This window comes from Macrotis lagotis, chromosome 3, assembly GCF_037893015.1.
Source record: "Macrotis lagotis isolate mMagLag1 chromosome 3, bilby.v1.9.chrom.fasta, whole genome shotgun sequence".
NCBI classification, from domain to species: Eukaryota; Metazoa; Chordata; class Mammalia; order Peramelemorphia; family Peramelidae; genus Macrotis; species Macrotis lagotis.
The window spans coordinates 30,359,993-30,385,975 of NC_133660.1; the positions used below are offsets into that span (position 1 = coordinate 30,359,993).

The window sequence follows — 25,983 nt, forward strand, 5'->3', positions numbered from 1 at the left end:
GAAAACATAGAGCAAATAAGTATCAGGGGCAGGATCTGAACCCAGGTCCTTCTGACTCCTGGTCCATTCTCCTATACCTTTTGGGACAGGTCATTTGTGTATTAACCATATGGCTGGAACTGAACCCCTTGCCTATTATTAAGAGAGTCTAAACTTCACTATAACACAAGAAATTAGGTGGAGTAGCAGATCAGACACTTGCCCTGGAGAGTCAAAATCCAGCTTGATCTGTGTTCAAATCCAACTTGGACACTTACTAACTGTGTGAACCTTTCCAAGTCACTTAATAATGTTTGTCTCAGTTGTTCATTCTTTAGGAAACAGCAACTCACTTCATTATCTTTGCCAAGAAAACCCCAATGGGGTGACTGAGAATTAGGCATGACTCAAATGACTCAACAAGAAGCCTTTGATATACCTCCAAATAAGTCCCTCTGTATATGAAAAGCAAAATTTCCTTTCATTCCAAATATCTTCCTTTAGTGTTAAAAGATCCAACTATGGGGGCGGTTAGGTGGTACAGTGGATAGAGCACTGGCCCTGAAGTCAGGAGATCCTGCATTCAAATCTGGCCTTAGACACTTAATAATTACCTAGCTGTGTGGCAAGTCACTTAACCCCATTGCCTTGCAAAAAACCTTAAAAAACAGCCTACAAAAAAGATCCAACTAAGTGTATTACAGAAATGCATGCACACACTTGTGCAAAAACCTTTAAGTTGTAGCTTGAGCCATTGCCTCTCCTGCTTATCTCTTATCCTCTAGGATCTGGACATGCTCTGGTTAAGAGGGAGACATAATTGAGAAAGTCAGTCACTTAAGCAATAATTCTTTATCAAATGCTCAATATGTCCCAGACACTATGACAAGTGTTGGAAATACAAAAAAAAAAAAGGAAAAAGCATACCTTTCCTCAGGTAAAAGAGAGGAAAGGACCAAGAGAGGAATGATGTGATGGGGGCGACCTTGACAAGATAAAGTAACTTCATTGATTTATTTAAATAGAAGCTTGAAAGGAAGCAGTTAATGAGAAAAAATAACAAGGAAAAGTAGGAATAGAGAAAAGGGGGGAAAAACCAAGACAACAGAGACGGTTGTCTATAACAGGATCATCAAGGCTGCAACCCTGAGAGAAAATAACTTAAACATTTAGAGGTTAAGCCCAGGAGCACTGCTGTCGAGACACAAACTGATATGGAGACTGATGCCGGTCTGTAAAAGAAATGCCACACACGTATCTTACATGTATGTTTTTTACAGTTTAGAATAACTGTAAAACATGCCTCATTGAATTAATTTCCAAGGAAAAGAGTAATATATTTTTGTCAGAATCCTCAGTTTTGCCTCGGATTTCCTAATTTATTCCATCCCCATAATGTCATGCAATAAAAGATGAAAAAGAGGTCTTTAAAAGATGTTTGGAACAAATATAAGCAGTAAGAAGAGAATTTCCTTTTTCTTTTAAACAAATCTGGAAATGGGAGTCATTCCAGCTTGTAAAAGAATCATGACTTCCTTCAGTTCTTCCCAGAAGGATTCCCAGACCTGCACCTGAAACCGGACCCAGAAGAAGCAGCTTCTGGTCTTCAGAAGACTCCAGAAATATATGTTATATTGATAAAGCACACCGGAAAACAAAAAGCACAAGTATGCCTGTGTCTATAAGCACATACATACTCACACAAACATGGAAATATATCAAGGTCCTTCCTTCTGAGGAGAGTCACTGAATCTGGAAGGGAAGTCAATTCATCAAAATGATCACGGTTTAGAACAATGAATTACCTAAATATATAGCATATTGACTCAATGGATTCTTCTCTGAATCCTGAGAAATTAGGATGGAAAAGTAGAAAGAATATTTTAAAGTGACGTATTAATTGACCACATAGTTACCAACATTTGAAATTGTATCTTCAGTAAAAATGAATACAAGTTTCATACAATCAACTGTAATCTGTGGCAGTTGATGGCTGTTAACTAAATACCATTAAAGACCAATGTTGTATTTTGTAAACTTACCTCACTGTGAGTTATTATTGAATAATATAACAAAATAACATAAATGTAACATGTAATATTGCATTAATGTAATTATATACCTGTAATATAGAAAAATCATGTAAAATGCAACAATAATATTAATAAAATAATTATCACTGAATAATACAAAATAATGTAATATAAACAGTAGAATTATTAGTGAATAATATAAATATAAATAACAAATTTGTAGAATAATTATTATTGAATAAGATTATAATATAAAATAACATCATAATATAAAAGAACAACATATAGTTAAAAAAAAATTCCTGGTTCAGATGGAGGAGAGCTGCATTCTCATTACAGCTCTTCCATTCTCTGGCTCAGTGACTGTGATAACTCACTGAACTCTTTAGTTCCCAGTTTCTGTAAAATCAAGGAGATGGTCCTTCTCTACTCTATACTGTTGAGACAGTTCGAATTTAGGTTATTGCATTCAGTTTTTACTGTCATGCCTTGAAAGGGAAATTAATAAATTGGATTTCATCCAGAGAATGGCAAACACTTTGGAATATTGATGGTGCAATGAGTAGACTTGGACCTGAGAAGACCTGAGTTCAAATCCTTCTTTAGATACTTAGTAAGTAGGTGAACCCTGGTCAAATTACTTAACCTCTGCAAGTCTCAAATTCCTTGTCTGGAAAATAGGGATAATAATAGTAATAATAGAACTGCAAGGTGGTTGTAAGAATCGAAAGAAATAGCATTTGTAAAGTATTTTCCAAACTTTTAAATAAAATAATTAGCAATAGTTGTGGTAGTAGTTGTAGTAACTTTAGTGGCAGTAGTAGCAGTAATAGTAGTAGTAGTAGTAGCAGCAATAGTAGTGGTAGTAGTGGTAGCAATAGTGGTGGTAATAGTAGTAGTGGTAGTAGTGATAGTAGTAGTAGTAGTGGTGGTGGTGGTAGTAGTAGTAGTACCAGCAGCAATAATATAATGGGGAACAAATAGATTGCTATAAACATTGAGAGCTACAAGGGATCTCAGGAAGCATCTATTCTAAAATCATTTTTCAGATAAGGAACTGATGATGAAACAGTGATATAAACAAAGTCATCAAGATATTAAGCAGAAAGATCAGGATTCAACCCCAAAATATTTTAGACTGGGAATAACAGTATGAAAAAGAAAAGACATAAATGATTATCTCACAACTTGAGAAGCCCTAAGACATTTAAGACTGTTATGAAAAAGCAGTCTTGTTTTTGTGAATTTCTAAGAGAAAATTAGTAATGATAGAAGTGCAAGGCAGGCAGATTTGGGATAAAAATAAGAATTGCTTTTTAATAATTAGTCCTTACAAAGTAGTGAGTTCCCTATCACTGTATATATTTAAAAAGAAATTGGGAGCCTATTATTCTGGGATAGACTGAGAAATATCAATAATGACAGGAACAATATTAGATGATGTTTGTAATACTTTATGAAATATTTTCATACACATAACCTCAGCAGATCCCCATTTGAATTCCTGTTTCATATTTCAAGAATCCATTATCTGGAATTCTGGTAAGATAGGAGAGAGATTTTTTTTTTTTTTGCAAGGCAATGGGGTTAAGTGGCTTGACCAAGGCCACACACACACACAGCTAGGTCATGATTAAGTGTCTGAGGCCGGATTTGAACTCAGGTACTCCTGACTCCAGGGCCAGTGCTCTATCCACTGCACCACTTAGCCACCCCAAGAGAGAGATTTTCAAGGGAAAGTTTGCCTGCTAATCACATGAAATAATGCAAGTCAATAGCTCCCAAAATACCAGAATATTTAGACACACTAATCTTACATTACAGTATAAAGGAGATATTAACAAATGTAAAAATTTAGATAACACATCCTTTGCAGACATTAATGCAATAAAGATAATAGTAAATAAAGGAAATATGGCTAAAATTGAAATCTAAGAGAATTATTAATGATTTCCTGAATGATGAATTGGTCAAAGAATAAATGATAAAAATCAATTAGTAATTATATTAAACATAATTATGATAACAATGCTAGCAAAACATATGAGACACAGATAAAGCTGTCATCAGAGGAAACTATCTCTGAAAATGTTAACATAGAAAAGGGAACCATCAATGAACAGCATCTAATCAAAATGACTGGAAAATAAACAAATGAACAGCTTCAAAGCAAGTAGAAAAGAGATCTTGAATTTGCAGGAAAAATAAAAAAAACTTAGAAAGACTATGAGAACTGATGGATAAAACTCAGAGTTGGTTTTCTTAAGCGACTAGAAAAATCAATAAACCATTAACTAATCTGGCCAAGGAAATAAGAGGAAAATCAAATTAACAAAACAAAAAAATGACCAAGGTGATTTTATAAAAGCAAATGAAGGAATAAAAATAATAGAAACAATTGTATTCCATCATATTAAAAAAAACCTTTTAGTTTTGTATAAATATGAGTGGGTAAGTACAAAAATAATATATATTGTATCTCTGTGTTACACATCCATGTATGCTTGTTGTTGTAGACTCTTCATGGATTCATTTGGAGTTTTCTTGGCAGAGATACTGGAGTGGTTTACCATTTCCCTCTGCAGCTCATTTTTCAGGATGAGGAAACACTGGCAAGCAGGGTGAAGTGATTTGCCTGGGTTCCCACAGTTGGAGTCTAAGGCTGGATTTGAACTCAGATATTTCTGATTCTAGGTTCAGAGCTTTGCTCACTCTATCACCTAGCTATATGCATATGATACAAATCTATGGTGATATATAGCTATAGAGACATATAGATGTACACATGTACTCTTGCCTCTGATTCATACAACACTCTTGGTTGGTGAATCTAAATTGTCAGTATATGTATTTGGATACTCATACATGTACCTGGGGGTCAATACAAACATAGATCTATATATTCCTCTTGTCTCTGAGTATATTATAAAAGTCTTAGTTGTCTGACTACATCTACCATATGGCAACTCTGATGTTTTAGGTTTAGATCAGTTTCTGTAACCAAAGCAAAGCTAAACTATAAAAAAAATCTTTGAATGAATTTTTATCAGGGGCATGGGGGAGTTAATTAAATAGCATAATGTACATCAAAGAATGAAATACAATGTAATTAAGCTTTGGCCCTCAAGATGTATTTTAAATTTAAATTTAAATTTAAATTTAGCTTGTATATGTCATTTTAATATGGTTAGACCCTCTCAGGCTTTATTCAAAGGTCTCTGAGGACTGCCCAACAGGCTGGGGTGAATCATAAACAACAGCCAGAACCCTGTTGGTTCATCTATTAGCAATTAATAAGGAAACTGGAAAAAAGGGCATCTGTCTGCATAGTGGGTCAATATGAAATATTTTCATCATTTAACACCATTCCTAGATTCAGATCACTAGATCACAGAAGTCCGAAGTTTGGAAATTCTCTGCCCTAGCCAATACCACATTGCTTCAAAATTAGTAAAAATAGTTTCTTAATATTTCTCCTCCCCATAAATTCATATTTAGGCTGTAACTTTGAACCTATTTTTTAAATGCTCCAGAAAGGGAAAGAACCCTCCCCCCAAGCAGCCCAAGATGTCGTTGAATGTGCCAATTGAAACAGGCGTGTAATAACATGGTGAAATTACATTATCTGACAACTCCTAAAAGCTTATTCAGGTGACTATTTAAACCCTTGAAGCCTTCAGGGAAATGAGCATGGGATGACATTTCATTCAGGTTGCCATAACATTTCATCGGTGAAATTCTGTAGCCGTCTTCTGGTCGCAGAAAAGGGAGGTCTCTGCTGTAAAACCAACATCAGAAAACTTCATGAATCTACAGAGGGTGAGTCTGGGCTAAGACAGCCACTTCCATCCATTCGAAATAAGCCTTGGGAGACTTCCCAAGGGGCTTAGAGGATCCAATGAAGGTGGTCAGCAGATCCTAAAGGCACCACTGTGGCCCTCCAGAAATGATGGCAGCCCAGAGCTCATGCCGCCTAACGTAGGTCTTTCAGAGCCAAGTGCCAACATATACACCGGAAAGGAAATGACTAGAAACCTTCATTATTCTGTGGAACAAGCAGACAAGAAGAATGTCTCAGTGTCAGGGCTTTCTGTCCAAAAGAAAATTAATATTCATCAACACACTCTAACTCAGTCATCAGTTCAGACAGTGGAATGAAGCATGTCATTCAGGCTAAGGGAACCATAATCCAAGTCAAACAAACTTAGAAACAAAGTCTGCTTACAGGAATTTTTGCTTTATACCCTAACAGAGTCATTCTTTCAACATCAGAAATATTCAGCTATTAAATTAGTTTTGTTATAATATTAAGGATTTTAATTCCTGAGCAAGTTTATTTCTATCAGAAAAATGAGCCATCAATATTTAATAGAAAGCATGTAAACATTGCTAAACATACCCATCATACAATCCAAAATTGTAAAAATAAAAAGGAATTTATCAAACCAATAAAGAATTTTAAAAAAATGAGTCTGTACTGATTTGCTTATAGAAAGGAAACATTATTGACCAAGGAAGGAACTACAACCTACATAGTGAGACATACCACTCACTTTACAGATAAGAAAACTTAGATACCTTAAAAAATGACTTAACCAAAATCACAGAGTTTGTAGTAAAAGGAAAATAGATTTGAAATGAAATGTTTTGACTTCAAAATCAATGTTCTTTCTATTATACTTTGAAGGACCCATGCTCTCAGTGTTATCGCCAGTCACTCTATGCTGTTCTTGCCTAGACAATACCATAAATCTGTCATCTTCTTAACTCCAACTCTATGAGAGGCAGGAAGCATAATAAATAATGTTCACCTTGCATAACAATAGTGTCCTCCTCACCCTGTTCAACAAATAAGGACTAGAGAAGCTCCTGCATGTACACACAGATATGTGTGTATTTACACACATGTGTAAACATAGATTAAGTCAAAGTGGCCATTCTCGGCTTCTCTGCCTCATCTCTGTCTTACCTAGCTTCATTCACTTTATGGACATTGCCTCAGTCAAACTGAAACCTGGGATAGACCTTAGCTTAGAAAAACCCTGCATCCTGAGTCATCTCCAACTGTCCTGATCCATATCTGACCTCTGGACCCAGATGGTTCCAGAGGAGAAAGGGAGGCTGGGGACTTTGTGCCACCACACCCACACCCTGTCCCCCACTTCAATCCAATTCAATTCACAAGTTATGTGATCATCTACCTGATATCATGGTCTTCTTTAAGAATGAAAGACAATAATAAATACACATATGTGTGTGTTTGTATGAATGTATATGCATATTGATTCATATATACATCAAAGCAGGGCACAAGGAAATGATAACCTCTTTTGTCATATTGGACTTGAAGGTGATGCCCATTAGGGCAAAAGAGACTAGTAAGTAGACTGCATGCATAACTATTGTCTTAGCCACTCCTAGGGGACCCCCCCTTAGTTTGAACACATGAGAAAACACCTGGAGCAAGGTGCTAAACCACTCCCCAAGCTCCACCCTGGTCCCATCCACCATGGAAATGCAAGTAAACAAAGCTCCAATGGGTTGAATTCTTTTTCTTCTCTGTATTCCAGGCAGGCTGTGTTCTTTTTCATTCCCTAAGTCAGAATCACATGCACCAGCCTATACTGCTGGAACAACATGGCCCCAACTCCATGTGGCCAGATCTATGTTGATCTAAGCTTTTTTTTCTTTTTCCTCTTCTGGGCTCCCTGCCCTTTCCTTCTCCCTTCTTTCCTCTAAGCTTCTTCACTGGTCCTATGTTGATCTAAGTCTCTCTCTGACTCTCTGTCTCTCTGTCTCTCTGTCTGTCTCTCTGTCTCTGTCTCTCTCTGTCTGTCTCTCTCCCTGTCTCTCTGTCTCTCCCTGTCTCTCTCTGTCTCTCTGTCTCTCTCTCTGTCTCTCTCCCTGTCTCTCTGTCTATCTGTCTCTCTCTCTCTCTCTCTCTCTCTCTCTCTCTGTCTCTCTGTCTCTGTCTCTGTCTCTGTCTCTGTCTCTGTCTCTCTCTCTCTCTCTCTCTCTCTCTGTCTTTCTCTCTGTCTCTCTGTCTCTGTTTCTGTCTCTCTCTTTTCTCTTTCAGTGAAACTACTTCTTTTCTGATTTGGGTCCAGTTATGGGTCAGTCCAAGCCTAGTCATTTCTTAGGGCTGTTTTGCTTTCCTTCTCAGCTATTCTTGTTTGGACTCTTGTCATTCAGTTGTGCTTAAGTAGCTCACAACCCTCCAAATGAAATTAATCAGAGAACTGTTTATGGTCCATAATGTATGTGTGAAGAGATTTGTAAATTAAGTTTAAGTTTGTATACCTGGGTGGGGCAGTTGTGAGTCCTTCAGGTAAGAATTCTTATCTTCAGGCTCTTTCTCTAATGGGACCATCCATTTCCCCACCCTCACATAATACATAGATTCATATGGATTTACATACAGACATAAAATTGTGTGTATGGATGCATGTATATAATATATGTGTGCATCTACATGTATACATATATGTGTGTGTGTGTAGAGATAGATACATCAGTTCAATGAATTGTTCATCTATCAGTATATCATAGGCTGGAGGATATAGTTTTCAGATACTTGTTTGTTTGATTGGTTGTTTTTCCCATTATTATTTTAGGCAGTTCAATGGATAGAGTTCAGCTTGACTAGAGTCAGGTTTTTGTTGTTATTTATTTGTGGTTGAGTCACTTCAGTCTTGTCCAGTTCTTCATGACCTCAATGGGGTTTTCTTGGCAGAGATACAGGAGTAGTTTGCCATTTCCTTCTCCAACTCATTTTGCAGATGGGGAAACTGAGGCAAGCAGGGAGAAGTGATAAGCAAGAGTTTGAGACTGGAATTGAGTTCAGGTCTTCCTGACTTGAGTCCGGGACTCTATCCACTGTGCCAACTAGCCTGTCGAAGAGTAAATACTTAATCATAATCTTGTCTTGCTTTGAGATACAGTGAGCAGTGGGGATGCAATCTGAATCTAGGTTTCTTGACACTAAACCCAAGAAATAAATTTCTTTGGTAAAATCAATTAAGGAATTTATTTTTTTTAAAGGTTTAAAGTAGAGCCATCACTTCTTTTATTTTCAGCCTGGACCTTAGGCAAACATGTATGAGAAGGAGGAAAAGAGCTGAGAGATTTTCCCATGTCCCTCCAGAGAGAGCAAGGTTGTTTTAAAACAAAATACCAGCATTCCATGCTTTACAGTGTCCGATAAACCTTGAAGATGTCAATAGATAAAATAATTCCAGGATAAAAATATGGGCTCTGTTAATAAAGCCACAGCGAAATTCAGCCAACTACCGGAGCATACTGTGGTTTGCCACTGCAGAGAAGATTAAGGTATTTCAGTATAGTCTACTTTTTTTCTGATTCGTTAACCTTCTAGGGAGGCTTGTAAACTGCTACTCTTGCTGTAATTTCAGTTGTATCTGATTCCTCATGACCCCATTTAAGGTTTTCCCTGCAAAGACTAAGAGTGATCTGCTATTTCCTTCTTCAATATGTCCCTTTCTTACAAAGGAAGAACTGAGACAAATAGGTTAGTTAACTGGCTTGCTCAGGGTCACCCAGTTAGTAATTTTATGAAGTCAAATTTGAACTCAGGTCTTCCTGACTCCAGATCAATTGCTATAGAACTACCACTGAACTACCTAAATGCCCTCACAAACAATTTGAATAAAAAAAATTCCATATAGGGTGAAAGGGTTTTTTTTTTCCCAAATGTTTCTTAATTAAGAAATTTTTTCCCTTAAAATTGAAGGATCTAGAGAATGTTATGGAATTCCAACTTCATGAATTCAAATTTCTACTTTGTAATAATAACCTTGTTCAGAGACCTCATAGCTGGTTCCTTCCTTTTCCTTCAAAATTCTCTCAGAAAAATGTCTTTCTATCTCCATCCCTTAGGTTTTTATCCTTGCTCTTGCAGTCAGTTCAAGAGATTGGTTTAACAGAACTTATAGGATCAAGTGATCTCAGAGAGTGGCAGCAGTTGGCAAAAGCAAAAATGGAGGAACCCTTTTTTCCCTGCTCTTATTCCACACAACTCAATCTTTTTTTCCTTTGCTTCTTTGCTTCTGAGGGAAAAAAAGAAAAAAATGATATGGTAGGAATGGAAAATGTAATATATAGAAAGCAATTTTAATAGTTTTTATCATTTCTAAGCATTTTTCAATTTCAAGTAAGAGCTGTTATTGCCTAGATCTGGAGCAGGGAATGTCCAGCCTGTATAAGCCCTCAAAATGACTTGGTCTAGTGCTGCTATAGCAATCCCAGGTAGGACTCAAAATTCAATAAATCTAGGAGCTTCTTAGCAGTGAATTAAGTAAATGTTTGACCCAGTATAGCTGGAGAATAATGTCATAAATAAATAAATGAACAAATAAATAAATAAATGATACATGAATAAATAAATAAATTATGTGTGTGTTTGTGTGTGTGTGTGTGTGTGTGTGTGTGTGTGTGTGTGTGTATTTGTGCTCTTGGCAAAAAAAAAAGATTCTCCACAGCACAGATTAAAAATTAAAATTAAAAGTGTAAAGAGATAAGAATGTCAAAGAATAAATTCTACCTGTTTTCCATCTTTTTTCAGACCTTTAAAAATGATTTAGGGTCTGAGAACCTGAAAATGGGTCTCATTTCTAGCTTTAATATTTATAGGCTGTGTTATCTTGAGTAAAGTGGTTCACCTCACTGAGCATCAGTAAAAGAAACATGGGAGAACTGGACTAGATAATTTCCTCAGCCATTTTCACATACAGAGTGATGACCCTCTAAAGAGCTAGGATGGAATCCCCTTTTCTTCCTCACTCAAATCAATTATTCAGGAAAAAAATATCAAAAGCACAGATCATTCTCTTGCTTCCCTTTCGGAGTCCTTTCTCCCCAAGGTGAATCCCCCACTATATCTAGGTGCTCAATGATGGCAACATCTAATATTATAAATAGTCTTCACATATATCATCTTCTTTGAGCTTCTCCACAACCCCCTGAGTTAGACAGCACAGGTCTGCCCATTTTACGGATAAAGAAACTGAAAATAAGATTACTTTATCCACTTATCACCACACAGCTCATAAATATCACTTATGACTTAAATCCCAATTTCTCCAGAGTCAAAGTCTCCTGTTCTTTCTTCTGTACCACATTGCCCCTTAATCTAATGGTGAGTAAAATTTCAAGTTAAATTTCAAGTTTCTAGAAGCTAAGCTTCATATTTTCAATGACACTGATAATGCCTTCATTTCAATAATGGTACCCAACTATGTCTCTTTGGAGTCACATGACCCTATGCCTTAGAGAAACACATACCATCCTTGCCCTCTTCACTTTGGCATCACCTTCCTTCTCCATGCTTCCATAAACAGACCTGTTGAAAAGAAGGATAAAGGAGATTTATGGCAGAATTTGGCAATGAGGCTATAAAAGCTCTCAGAACTTTGGAAAATCAACTTGGCAGATCACTCCCATTTCTTCCTGAAATATTTCCCCCTGCAAACTACCAGGCCTAGAATGAGTTGAATATTATTAAAAGAGAATCTGAGCAAAAAGAACTCTTGTAGATTAGAAAGGAAAAAAACTTTCTAAATCGCAATAATAATTAAAACTTACCCTAAACAAGGATTTTAAAACATTAAGAAATAAAGAAGAATAGCAGAAGAGCAGGAAGGGAAATAGGCTGCCCATTTCACAGTGTTTCATGATCAAACATTCCTTGCCTTATTTGTCATTACTGTAAAGAGAGGTTTGTTCAGTCATGTCTGACTCTCTATGTGACCCCATTGGGTGTTTCCTTATCAAAGACACTAAAGAGGTTTACCAATTCTTCCTCCAACTCATTTTATGGGTGAAGAGACTAAGGCAAACAGGGCTAAGTGACCTGTCCAGGGACACACATCTAGGAAATGTCTGAGTTGAACTCCCAAAGATGAGTCTTCCTGGTTCCAGGTCTAGCACTCTATCCATTGTGGCACCAGGTTATCCTATAGAGAAAGGTAAAGAGAGACAAAGATGCTTTAAAAGTCAAAGAGGAAAAGGAAAACAGAACAATGAATGAATAAGGAAAAATTTGACCACAATATTGGAAAATGTTGAGGGTCTATTCAAACAAAGCAAGAGATAAAAGGATCATTTTGCAAGAATAATCAGTGTAGAAGAAAAGATCTCATGTATACAAAAACAATTTTTTAAGTATTTCAGTCCCATGGCAATAATATCTTTGGGGAGAGAAGGATAAGGTATGTCTAGTCTCAGTTTTTTGAAAAAAAAATTAAATTCCTTTCAGCTTTCTAAATTACTTTTTAATTATTATAAAGTAATTTTAATTTATTTTAAATAATTAAACTATTCATTAAATATTAATTATTGCAGTTTGTTTTCTATAGGACTTGAAATTTTGTGAAATGTTTTAAATATAATTTTATGAAGCCAGTGCTACCTGTTCATTTCACACATGAGGAAAAGTCACATAACTAGTAAATGTTTAAGGTAAGAATGGAACATATGTCTTCCTGATTCCAAGATGTCATATGGTATTTTAAAACCTAAGGCTTATCTTTAGTCATAGGATACATAGATGTAAGGACCTGGGGTCCGTAAAACCCCCTTTTGGAGCATTTCAACCCATTTTGTGCCTAGGGAGTGAAGAGCAACATCAATGATGGCCTACATTTTCATTTCCCTTCAGAATACTAATATCAGAAATGATGATAATAATAGCAATTGTAGCCATTGAGGTTTATAAACTGATTTCTTCTTAACAAATGCAAAATTGTGGGTACATTATCTACTCCATCATAAACCTCAGTTTGCTCATCTATAAAATTAAGTTTAGGATGTTTAAATTCTATATGATCATAGCCAGTTCCATATTATTGCAAGTAAAATAGGAGAGGAGTTAACTGAATCTTGATGTAGAATTCTACATTTTTATCAAAAAAAAATCACCAAGTTCATTTCTATGAACATGCACACTATACAGATTATTATAACTTCCATTTTAACAAACTGAGGCCATAGTGTGATAATGATGTACCATCATGGTGATTACATTTTAATAAAACTACCAAAATGTCTACAAATAAGTATCTGTTGATTTCCTCAAAGTAGTCCTCTTGAGAGGACAAAAATTTAATCCAGAGGACCCTTGAATATTTTGAAATGGTCTTTGGTATTGAGATAGCTAAGTGGAATAATGCATAGAGGGAAGACCAGGAAGACCAGAGTCCTCATCTCACATCACTCAGATGCCTTCTGATTCTTTTTTTTTTTGCAAGGCAATGGGGTTAAGTGACTTGCCAAAGGCCACACAGCTAGGTAATTATTGTCTGAGGCCAGATTTGAACTCTAGGTACTCCTGACACCAGGGCCGGTGCTCTGTCCACTATTCCAGCTAGCCACCCCAGATGCCTTCTGATTCTGTCTCCTTCACCCCTGAATCACCTGTAAAGGTAATTCTTTTCCTTGCCAAGACAAACTTTTCTACATGCATAAGTGATTCCATCCCACATTCTCCAATAGATGTTTTCTAACTATTACTTATGTTCAACTTCTCCATATATACTGGTTGCTTTTCAGCTTCCTACATACATACCCATATCTCCCTCATGGTGAAAAAACTCATTTAATCCATTCATCCTCATTAGCCATCTTCCCATATCTCTCCTCCCTTTTTTGGCTATGCCAGACCTCCTTTCCTCTTACTCTCTTAACTCTCTACAATCTGGTTTCCCATCTTCCTATATTTATCCTTTTTTGACTATACCAGACCTCCTTTCCTCTTACCCTTAATTCCCTACAATCTGGTTTCCATCATTATTATTTAAGAAACACTCACCATAGCTATCATGAATTATCCAATCCAATGGCCTTTTCTCAATCCTCGTTCTTGACCTCTCTGTGGCCTATGACACTGATAAGAGAGGAAACCAGTGTCCTGATAACCCAGAAAGAAGAATTATAATGGAGTTTGCAGTACTCTTAGCTCTCTTCTCACCTGATTGATCATGTCTGTCTCCTTTGCTAGATCTTTCCATCTTCTTTTACTTTATGCCTTCCACATCTTCTGTGATATGGTAGCCCCGGTCTCCTTGCTCTTCCTCACACAAGATACTCCAGTCCCAGACCTGGAGCATTTTCAGGGGTTCTCATGTGTAGAATGATTTACCACCATCTGGTTCTCTTGGTTTCCCTGGGTTCCCAGCTAAAATCCTATTTTCTACAGACAGCCTTTCCTTTCTTCTCTTAATGCCTGTGCTTCATTCTATTGATTACCTCCAAGTTCTTCTGTGACTTGTTTGTACCATCTCTCCCATTAGATCTCTTTGGGAGTAAGAACTGTCTTTTTCCTTTCTTTGTATCCCCAGTTCTTAGCACAAATAAGGCACCTGAAGAAATGCTTCCTGACTTTAACTACTCAGTCCATGATAACAGAAGGGGCAAGACAATAAAGAAAAATATCAATCTTGATGTTCTTTCCCTGAAATGTAATTGAGTGATACCATCAAAATAGAAGTTGAAGAGGAGTTCAAGAAAAAGAAACTTCCTTCATTAACTGAAGAGACATGACTATGAGCATAAAATTTTATATGCCCCCAGATGTGGTAGATATATCTGTTAATTTTGCTTAACTGTTTTTTTTATTTTTCTTTATTACCATGAAGTCTCAAAAGTATAAATTGTCATGTACCCTTCTGTATTTCAAGCCATCATCTCTTTTGGAAGGCAGATAGCAGAGTTATCCATCCGTCTTTGCATTATTCATCTTTGCATGTTGGTTATAAAGGATTTTTTTAAATGGGGAGAGGAGAAAATAAATACTTAGTGACTTAAAATAATTATCAGAGTTATAGTGGAAAGTAGGGGAAGGGAAAGAAATATATCCAAAATATGACTGAGAAAGCAAAATAGAGTGCATCTATAAAAAAATTTTTAAGGTAATATAGAAATGGGGCAGCTAGGTGGCGCAGTGGATAGAGCATCAGCCCTGGAGTCAGGAGTACCTGAGTTCAAATTCAGCCTCAGACACTTAATGATTATCTAGCTGTGTGGTCTTGAGCAAGTCATTTAATTCCATTGCCTTGCAAAAACTAAAAAAAATAGTAATATAGAATGTACTAAGAATAATCCCCATCACCCTAAGACTTTAATTTTGTTATTTCTTTTATTCCAGAGAGAAAAGTCTAAGCATTATCAAAGGATGGGGATTTAATTAATTTTTATTTTCATAATCAGTCCTCTCCTCCCACTTGCCTCCTCCTACTCCTATCCTTGAGAAATCAAGATTACCTCTATCAAGAGCTGGTAAGATGTTTCATCATTAGAGCTCTGGAGTCTTTGTTGGCCATTATGTGAGTTCAACATAATAACTTTCCATCAAATTTTTGTACTATGTTCATCCAGTTCTACAATTAATAGGCATCTTCTCAGATTCTCATTCTTTGTTGTCTCAAAAAGAACTATAAATATATTTGTTTATCTTAAAACTAATCTCTTGCTTAATATTTTCTTCCTCTAAGTCCCATTTCCCCCCCCTTTTCCAACCCATTTTTTCTATTTCTCTAAATGAAATGCATTTCTGTACCCAACTGAACATATATATTCTTCCTTCTTCTGACCATTTCAGATGAGAGTAGCGTTCGAGTGTCAGTCACTCTCTCTACCTTCTCCTCTTTATTTACAAAACTGTTTGCCTGGTTACTCTCATGATACAAAACAATTTTTCTTGACCTTACTTTCTTCCTTCTAAATGGCAAGTATTTCTATTCCCCTCTCTTGCCTTTTTCTAGATCTGTCCCTTCAGAAGATGTTACTGATCTAATAATAGCTCAGATCATGAGAATACCTCTCTTTGGGGGAGTTCATAAAATCACAAAATGGTGGTTCAGCTATTTTTTTTCCAGTGCTCCAAATATAGACTGAGTTATATATTCAAGAAAATAGAGGAAATTATCTTTCAGTGCCTATACTTAAAGTTGACAGCTTCTACCACATGAATAGGTCTCAGTTCCAAATCTGGACAGTGTGATATTCTGAAGGAACCCCCAAATCATCCTTCCTTCAACTAGTGAATCTTCCATAATGAGGAGATCAAATGACCTGTATCCTCACTGTCTCCAAGAGGTTAGGTATACCTCTGCTCTACTGCAATGATTTTGAAAGTTTGGGGAGCCCAAGTCATTAGAGATGGAAAAGGCCTATATGATGTCATCAAGACCATCCCTTGGCAAAACTTCCGTGGAACTATATGATGCGTGCTTTCCACTACATGGCCCAGTCCTGATCATAGACTTCAAAGATTTAAAATTTAAATAGTACAGCTGGGATTTTCTCAATGTGAGTTCAGAGTGAATCAACTGATTATGAAGTCCTGGAAAATATGAGAGCCATACCTCCCTTACCCCCTTTCACAAAGCAAAATGGTTTTTTAAGGTAAAAGGGATTGTCTTCTACATTTTCAAAGCAAACTTTAAACTTTATACTTTGTATAATTTGATTCTGTTTTGTTGGGGCCTTTTTAATTTTTTTTTACATGGACCCATGATTTCATTGGTGTGGGGAAACTCCTAATGTATAAACTCTTTCACCAATGCAGATGGACAATATAGTCTTAGAAAGTTGCTTAAGACATTTCAAGGTTGCAACCTGGCCATATGGTCATAATATGTCAGAGGCAGATCTAGTTTCTCAGACTACAAGGCTAGTTCTCTAGCCACTCTTAAACACTGTACAAACAATAGTAATTGCTAATTGCTGGCCCTACTAAATTTTAAACAGTTTCCATTCGTTTGGCAATGTACAATACTAAAATTTTAAAAATCATATGGGAATGAGGTTAGTTGTTCTACCAAAAGCAAGAGATCCAGAAGACTTTGCTATCTGGAGCATAAGGTCCCAAGATTGGATAAATCTTTTAAAATGAAGGACCATCCTACTAGGGAGCATCCAACTCCAAAGATCTCAGAAAGGATAGAAAGACCCTTGTTGTAGCAAAATATTAAGTATATTTTATAGCAGCTGAAATTGGAAATAAAGGGATGCCTATTAATTAATATATGGCTAAATAATCTGTGACATATGTATTATGAATAACAAAAAATGTGAAGAATTCAGATAAAACCTGGAAAAGACCTGTATGAATCTATGTTGAATGAAGAAAATAGGCCCAGAGGACTGATAATGCACAATGACTACTGTAAAATAAACAAAAACTAGCTTAAAAGACATGAGAATTCAGATTTATTACCACTTTGTTGCAGAGCATAGCAAAATACATCTTTATACTCTCAAAAGAGATACTTGACTACAGATATGAAATATTACATTTGTAGGTAGATATGTTTTCTCTTTTGTTTCATTAATTGTAGCAAGGGAATTCTGTTAAGTAGGTATTAGAAAGGATCTCTGGTCAAAAATGACATTAATAAAACATGAAAAAATAAAATAGGCAACTCAAACTGAAAGGGGAGAAATTAATAGTTCTGGGATTTGGGAAAAATCACTGCTGCCCTTCCAAGAAAAGATTCCCTCACTCTCTCCTTCCCTATCCATCTGAAAAGTACTGAAAGTCTTGGATATAGCTTCATGAATCCTAAGTTCATGTCATTACCCTGACAGTTACAATCATGCAACCATAGGCAAATCACTTAACTTCTCAGAGACTCAGTTTCTCTATCAGTAAAATGGGGTAATAATGCTTTGTCTGGTGATGGCCAAGGACTATTGGGAAAAAGTACTCTCTGCTCAGCTTCTGACTCTAAACTTCACCACTCCCATACCTCAGCTGTCTTCCTTCTCATCTTGAAATATCCTTGTACCCTTCAGTTGTTGTTTCTCACTGATGAGTGCACCGCCCCCAGATGGGAGAAAGTACTCTGCCTCCAAAGGGGGAAAGGGTCCAGGCTAACCAGCCTTCCTTCTCCTTCCGGTTTATGCCACCATGTCCTTACCAGGTTATCTTCTCCCCCCATCCTGCCATATATATTCCTTTTTAGCTCTCTTTTACATGTTGTCTTTCCCCATTAGAATGTAAGCCCCCCTTGAGGGCAGAAACTACTTTTTCTCCTTGTATTTATATCCCTAACACTTAATACAGAGTCAGGATCATTGTAAGTATTTAATAAATGCTCAATTTGACTTGTATACTCTAGACTAGTATTGAAATGTAAATTAACATTACTGGCTTCAGCATCATCACTTCTGTCATTCTTCCAGTCTTTTTCAATCATCATCGTCGTCATTACTGATTTCTAAAAGCTGCATCTCTGTGCATTACTTCCAGAATGGTGTATATGGAAAACCACTTATCTCTAAACTGGCAAGGACCTCCAATGAATTCTTGATGTAGTTCCCTATCAGCTGTACTCATTCAGTTCTAGCCAAACTAGTTTACTTGCTCTTCTTCAAAGATGTCATTCCATCTTTTAACTGCCACTCTGCACAGTTCCAGAATGCTCTCCTATTTGACCACTGCCTCTTAAAGCCTTTATTTTTTTAATGCAAAGTTCAAATGTCACTCCTTTAAAAGACCTTGTCTGGTTTCCTTAGTTGTTTCAATCATGTCAGACTCTTTGAGATCCCATTAGGGGTTTTCTTGATAAATGAGCTAGAGGGGTTTACCTTTTCCTTCTCCAGATCTTTTGACAGATGGGTAAACCAAGGCAGATAGGATTAAATGACTTTCCCAGGGTCATATCACTAGTAAGTATCTGAGGTCAGATTTGAACTTGGGTCTTCCTGATTCCAAGCTGAGCACTCTTTCTACTATGCCACCTAGCCCAAATGACTTGCCTATCAATTAGAGGAGAGCAGAAAAATTACTATGTGGCTATGTGCAATGGAATTATCCTGTAGGAAATACCAAATATTAGGGATTCAAGGAAATCTGTGAAAGACTTGCATGAACTGATGCTCAACCATGAAAACCCAATAGCATTCTTATTTTTATTAACTTCCCTGCCTACATGCTGTTTCTCAGTAGGAGACCATCAACTCCCTGTCTATCAGCCTGCGGGGATATTCGCATCTTTTCATTTGTATCATCAACACCTAGAACACTGCCGAACAGACACCCCCTTCTTTGACTAGGATTGAATTGAACTGCTCAGTAATCCCAGTGGACTTTGCCAACATAATTAACTGTTATACAAATTAAGGATTCATTATAATATAGAGAAGTGAAAAGACAGAGACATTACTCAAACCCAGAGACCCTCTGACTACACCCAGCCCTTCAGAGATTGATTACAACAGGAGGAGTCATTGAAATCACAGAATGTCTCAAATTCTAAAGGAAAAGAAAGATGATCTTGAAATCTGAAGATCTCAAAGCCCAGGTTCCAAGAGTGACTCATTGGGTGACAAGTCACAAAACTGTGTGCCTCAGTTTCCTTGATAGTAAAATTAGGATAACAATATTTGCCCAAACTGCCTCAAAGGTTCTTTGAGGAAAGTGTTTTGAAACCCAGTTAGTGAGCATTTATTAAGTGCCTAGAATGTATTTATCACTGAGGATACAAAAAAAAAGACAAAGAGAGTTCCTGTTTTCCAGAAGCTGCCATTCTGTTGGGAAGATATCAAGTTCATCATGCCAGATATATAGAGGGGAGTTTGGAGTTAACCTTGGAGGAGAGGGCAAATGGGGTGGGGAGGAGGGTATCAGGGAAGGGGGTCTCCCAAAGGGCTTTGAGTCAATAAGCCCTAAGAGATTGGATGGCAGAGTACATGGAGGGGAGGCAAGTGTGAGAAGACTGCAAAGAAAGGAAGATGGCAGGGAAGAAAGAGCTTTAAATCAAGCCCAACTGAAGACTCTGGATTTGATCTGGGAAGTAAGTGGAGCTCAGTGAAGTGACAGAAGCATATCTTCAGACTTTGGTAGAAATAATGTGGCAGCTGAGCGGAGGATGGAGGGAGGGAAAACTAGAAGCAGAGAAACCGGGCTAATGCAAGTGGCAAGGCAAGAGAGTCTGAACCAGAAATGCGTCTGACTGAAAGGAGAGAAGGAGAGAGACAAACAGAAAGACAGGCAGACACACACACACACACACACACACAGAGAGAGAGAGAGAGAGAGAGAGAGAGAGAGAGAGAGAGAGAGCGCCAAGTTCATTATCATGAGTGGGACCTTCATTTCTGGAAGAGATGGAGCCTGGGGAGTAGGTAATAGTATATGAAAATTTGTTGGTACATTTGCTGGTAAATTTGTTGATACAAACTCAGAAATGGGTTTCAAATTATAATTTGGGTTGATTTTTTTTGTTTGTTCTTTTAGAATTTTTTGGTGACACAGTGACATTCTTGGTCTGGTTATGAAACAATTCTGACTGAGATAAAGGGAAAAAAAGAAAACTAAGATTCAGTACCCCTTCCCACTGGAAATATCTAACCTTTGAGAATGAAATCACAGTTTCCAGAGTTGTTACTAGAAATTCAGTTCAGGGAAAATGGAGACCTCAAGACATAAGGCTTCATGGAGAAAAAGGAGAAGCTGGGAAATTCCTTGGGGGATTTTTTTTTGGGGGGGGGCGCATGTCTTATAGTGTTTTTTTTTTAATTTTGACTGATTATTTTCTCTCTGTTTCTCTCTCTCCCTTCCCCCCTTCCCCCTTCCCCACCTCTTGTTTTTGTGGTACAATGGTGTTAAGTGACTTGCTCCAACTCACATTATCTAATATCAAGTGTATGAGGCTAGATTTGATCTTGGAGCCTCCTGACTCCAGGGCTGCTGTTCTATCCACTGGGCCACCTAACCACCCCTAATAGTCTATCTTACCAGGCACTCAGTTCAGTTGTTTCTTCAATAATGGGACTGGTGTCAGTGCTCTCTAAATTTGGTGCCCTGTACTACAACACCTATCACCTCACCCTGGTTATTGTGCCAGACAAATAAATCTTCACCATTTCTTAGAATAAAGAACTAAATAAATTATCTTTACCAGTTCTTAAGATAAAGTGCTACATACATACAAAAACTAGATCTATTTGAACAAGCATACACCACAATTTATTGTCACATATTTTTATTTGTAATCTAATTTCCCCTTTAATTCAACATGGAATTATATTCCAGACTGTTTTAAATTCTAGCACTGCAATATAGAAGATATGTTCGGTATTTTTAACTTGCCTACCCAGGCATAGAAAGCCTATTCTCATAAATTCCTGATGGCTGAGAACCCCAAAGAAACTGCAAAACTGCAAAATAAATGTCTTGATCAACAGTATATGAGCCAAATCCTCTCCATTTCCTTTGTTTATAAGTCTATTCTAATTCCCTTATTATGATTGAGTGTAGCTTCTAAAAACACTATTCATCTAGAAAATCACTCTGGAACATAATTTTAAAATGTTCTAAGTGACAGTAAAATCGCTATCAACCACCAATGCACGTTTTTCTTAAAACCATATGTCAAACCTAGTTGTCCAAACAACTTGGGAACCCTGTATAAATATGAATTTCTTGATTTATCTTGTTGCCAGATTACTAGTGTGACTCTAAAATGTCACAAAATTATATCTCTAAATTAAAAGTATATGTGGTATTTTCTCCCAAGGATGACATTACCATGGAGATTTTGTTAGATGGGGGGTAGGAAGTGGAGTGGGTAAGAAGGAAGACAAATGTTCAGCAAGCTGGCAGGCTCATTAGAGTTCCTCAAGTTTCTGGGGGTCTTTTAATCTTAAGAGATATTTTCTTTGCAAGGAAATGACCCAGACATAAAGAAACCATGAAGAGACTAGAAGAGGAAGACTGGGAACCATGTTGGTTCCCCCAAGTTTCCCTTGTCAAAGTTACAGGAACTGGACACTTAATCTACTATAGCAAACAAAAAAAAAAACAAGTTGGAAATGAGATTTTGTGAATTAGCAAAGGAAAAATGGAGGCAGGTGAAGAAGAGAGAACAAGGTCATTATGCTACGACCAAGATCCATGGTTGGTGAGGTGCCTAAAGTCTAATCCACAGTCGCTAGTCTTCCTTCTTTATTTGAATGAGAAAACATGGCTCCCCATTTCACTTCTGAACCATTTTACTGCACATTTCTGCTCTTACTCAAAAGAGAGGGATATACATTGTTAAGAAGGTCAACTCCTCAGCTACAGTCATTGTGACCTACAAGGAGGGTGTTGTACTTTTAGATAATTGTTTGTCGATCTTTGCTATTTGAAGCTGGGATTATATGATTATAAAATTAGAGGGAAAGGCTACCTATGTCATTAGAAATGGAAAGTGGGGAATCCAAATCAAAAAGGAGACATTTTGGGACAATTGGGACAGCTAGATGGTATAGTAAATGGAATGCTAGGCCTGAAACCAAGAAGACTCATCTTCCTGAGATCAAATGTGACCTCAGACTTAACTGTGTGAGCCTAGACAAGTCACTTTACATGGTTTCTCTCAATTTCCTTATCTGTAAAACAAGCTGGAAAAGACATGGCAAAGAAGTATCCTTTGCAAGAAAACCCTAAACAGAGTCCCAAAGAATTGGACATGACTAAAAAACTGGACAACAAAAAGAAAGATTGAGATGGAGGTGAATAAATTAGAGAGAGAATTTCTGAAACAGTATAAATTTCTGTGACTATTTATACTCCAGACTATTTTTAAACCTGAAGAATTAAGGAGGAAATGAGTCAGTAGCAAAGTGGTAGAAGTTGGTCTGTTAGTTCACAACACCCAGTCAACACCCCACCTAGTCATGAGCAAGAATTTGACATCTAAGACATATTAGGTTTTTTTTTTTCCTCTTTTTGGGGAAAAACATTTTTTAAATTTTATTTCTTGTTCTTGCTATTTGTAATTCTTTTGATGAGGTTTCCTTCAATGACACACCAGTCACATTGGGAACAGTTATTATGTATGGGGCTTTTTTATATTTTTGAGAAGAGTCATTATGGATATTTTTCCAAAGTTTTCAGTTTTTGAGCTGAATTTTATTGAGATTTCTTGGAGTTTTTTCTTACTTGTTTCTTTGTAAAGCCCATTTTTGTAAATATTCTGTTATTTCTTATTGAATATTGTTCCAAATATATATTTTAATCCTTTTTCTTTTATTTTGTTTGCATTTTCTTTTCTTTTTCCACAGATATTCCCTCTCCCATTATTGATCCACTGCATTCAGAGAACTCTTAGCAATGAAAAAATACTGTTACTGATTAATGCATTAAGTTTGGATAAGGCCATATGCCCAAGCATATGGTTCTAATTTAGAGGCTATTTTTGCCTATTCATATGCTAATTGTTGGTACATGATTGCAGTTATCCTAACTGCCTTCACATGATGTTGTGCAAGTCATTTTTCGATACTGCTACTTTTCATTCCTCTCTCATTGCTTTCAATGCTATGTATTACCTGCATTAGCTATTTTTTATCAGGCTATTACTGTATGATCCTGCATATATAATGCATAGTTTAGCAGTACAGAATTGCTTGATCAAATTTAGATGATATTTGTAAAGCTTTGAGTATAGTGACTGGAAAATAGTAAAGGCATATTAAGAATTTCTTTCATCCTCTTTCCCCTTCCTCCAAACACATCATTGGGAAAAAGGGAGACTGATCTATTTGATATGTATTTTCAAGTTATACACATAAAATCACATAGGTATTAGCCCTGGGAGCCAAAGATGAGGATTTTACCAAATCATTTGGAAAATTGAGAAGTAATGTATATCCAGTCTTGGTCTTTCTCCTGAGTTCCAATCCTGCATTACCAACTAAATACTGAACATTTCCAAATGGATATACTAGAAACATTTTTAAATGCTCTGTCGAAAACACAGTTCATTATTTCCCTTTTAAATATCTCCTAAAATATCTCTATTTCTGTTGAGGGAACCACCATATTTCCTTCCAGTCACGCAAGTTTGCCTCAGCATTGTCCTTTTCTATTCTCCATAATTAGCAAGTCTTATTAATTTTCTCCATAAGGATCATAGTCATTTTCTTATCTCCTCTCTTGTAGAGTTGTAGAGTTCAACCAATCACTCCTTCTTAACTGCCTCTTGTGTCTTTCCAATTTTCTCCTGATGTGGAAATGATTTGCCTAAATCACAGATCTAACCTTAGCATTCCCCTTTCAGTAAACTCTTGAAACTTTTTCTTGCTCACTTCATTCTGAATCAGTTCATACAAATCTTTCAAATCTTTTTTGGAATCATCTCTTTCCTCATATCTTATGGCACAATAGTACTCCATCTTTTTTCATATACCATATCATTCATCATTTCTCAATTATTGGATATTTTTTCATAGCAGAAACAACTAGTATGAATATTTTTGTTTGATACTTTAATGTGTTATAGCAGGGTCAAAAGATATTCATTGTTTAGCAAATTCTTGTATATAATTCCAAATTTTTTCCAGAATTGCTAGATTTATTTTAGTCTAGCAAACAATGTGTCAATGTATCTGTTTTTCCACAGTTCAACAAACATTTATCATTTTTTGTCATCTCTGATAGGTGTGAAGTATAATCTTAGAATAGCTTTAATTTTCATTTCTATAATAATGGAGTCTTCATAATAATTTTGAGCAATTTTTATGACTATAAATAGACTGTATTTCCTTGAGAACTGTCCAGTGATATCCTTAAATCATTTGTCAACTGGAGAGATGATTCTTTCTTATAAAATTGGGTCAATTTCCTATATATTTTGAAAATGAGACCTTTATCAGAAAAATTTTCAAAAATAGCAGTTATTTTTTCTTTTAACATTAACTGTTAGATTTATTTGTGCAAAAACTTTTTTTAAAAAATTAGTGGAATCAAGATTATCCATTTATATACTATTTTCCTCTTTGAATCTTTTTTTGGTCAGATTCATAGCAGGAATTTAGGTTTGGTTTCATAATAGAAAATCTGTAAGCTCAATTAATCATATCAATAGTTGAAGTTGAGTACATCAATAGTTGAAGAAAAAAGCTTTGATAAAAATGAAGTCATAGACAGACCTTTCCTTTAAATAAAAAATGATATGTATCTACAACCAAGAGCTTCCATTATTTGTAATGGAAATAGACTAAATTATTTTCCAAAATATCCAGGAGTGAAAGAGTAATGTCAATTTTTCATCAGATCTATTTGACATAGAATGTTCACTACAGAAATAAGACAGAAAAGAAAATTGAGGAATAATTTTAGATAAAGTGAAACAATAGATTTTTATAGATGATGAGTTGGTATACTTCAAGAATACTAGAACATCAAATAAGAATTAATTGAAAATTGATACTTTAACAAATTTGTATAATATAAAATAAATCCACAAAAGCATCAATATTTCTATATTAGACTAATAAAATCAACAAGAAATAAGATGAAACAAATATAAAAATTATTACAGCAGGTATAAAGCCTATCTTCAAAGGTTCACTCTAGAACTATATAAATACAACTACAGAAATATTTCCAGAAATAAAGATCTAAATAATTTCATGGGCAGTATGAAGAAATATAATAAAAATGAGAAGACTACTTAAATCAATTTATTTCTTCAATGTCACACAAATCAAACTACCCAAAGATTATTTTATGGAACTAGAAAATATAACAGTAAAATTCTTGTGGAATAAATGTCCTGACCTGCGGGGGTCCAGCCTCCGCGGGGTCCTTGGAACTTGACAGGAGGGTTAGAGTCGGCAAAATGAGTTGAGTCAACAAGTGGGTAAAGGCAGGAGCAGGTTGACTGACTGTCAGCTGCTTAGATTTATTTTTATAGTCTTAGAATCATATGAAACAAGCAAACTAAAATCATTTCCTTGGTTACAAAAGTATACAATTTTCATCATTAATCACATAGTTCATATGGTTACAAGTGTGATTATCAATCATGTGATTAATTTTCTTGTCCCTGCTCAGACCGTGATGACCTCAACCTGCCTGTTGCCTGGTTTGTTGCTGCATAGTAAAGTTATTGATTAAACAGAACTTTCCTTAGAATAATCTTTGATATAATTTGTTTAATGGAATGCTTCTATGTTTTTG

General features: G+C 36.1%; 1 long non-coding RNA gene across 1 annotated transcript; it reads right to left on the reverse strand.

Moving 5' to 3' along the window:
* Nucleotides 1-4,467: 4,467 nt before the first annotated feature.
* LOC141516026 (uncharacterized) lies at nt 4,468-25,718 on the reverse strand. The gene is made up of 3 exons (XR_012476587.1): nt 25,582-25,718; nt 11,313-11,370; nt 4,468-6,057 (listed from the first exon to the last, which is right to left on the reverse strand). It is a non-coding gene; the product is annotated as an uncharacterized LOC141516026 (long non-coding RNA).
* Between the last annotated feature and the right edge of the window lie 265 nt (nt 25,719-25,983).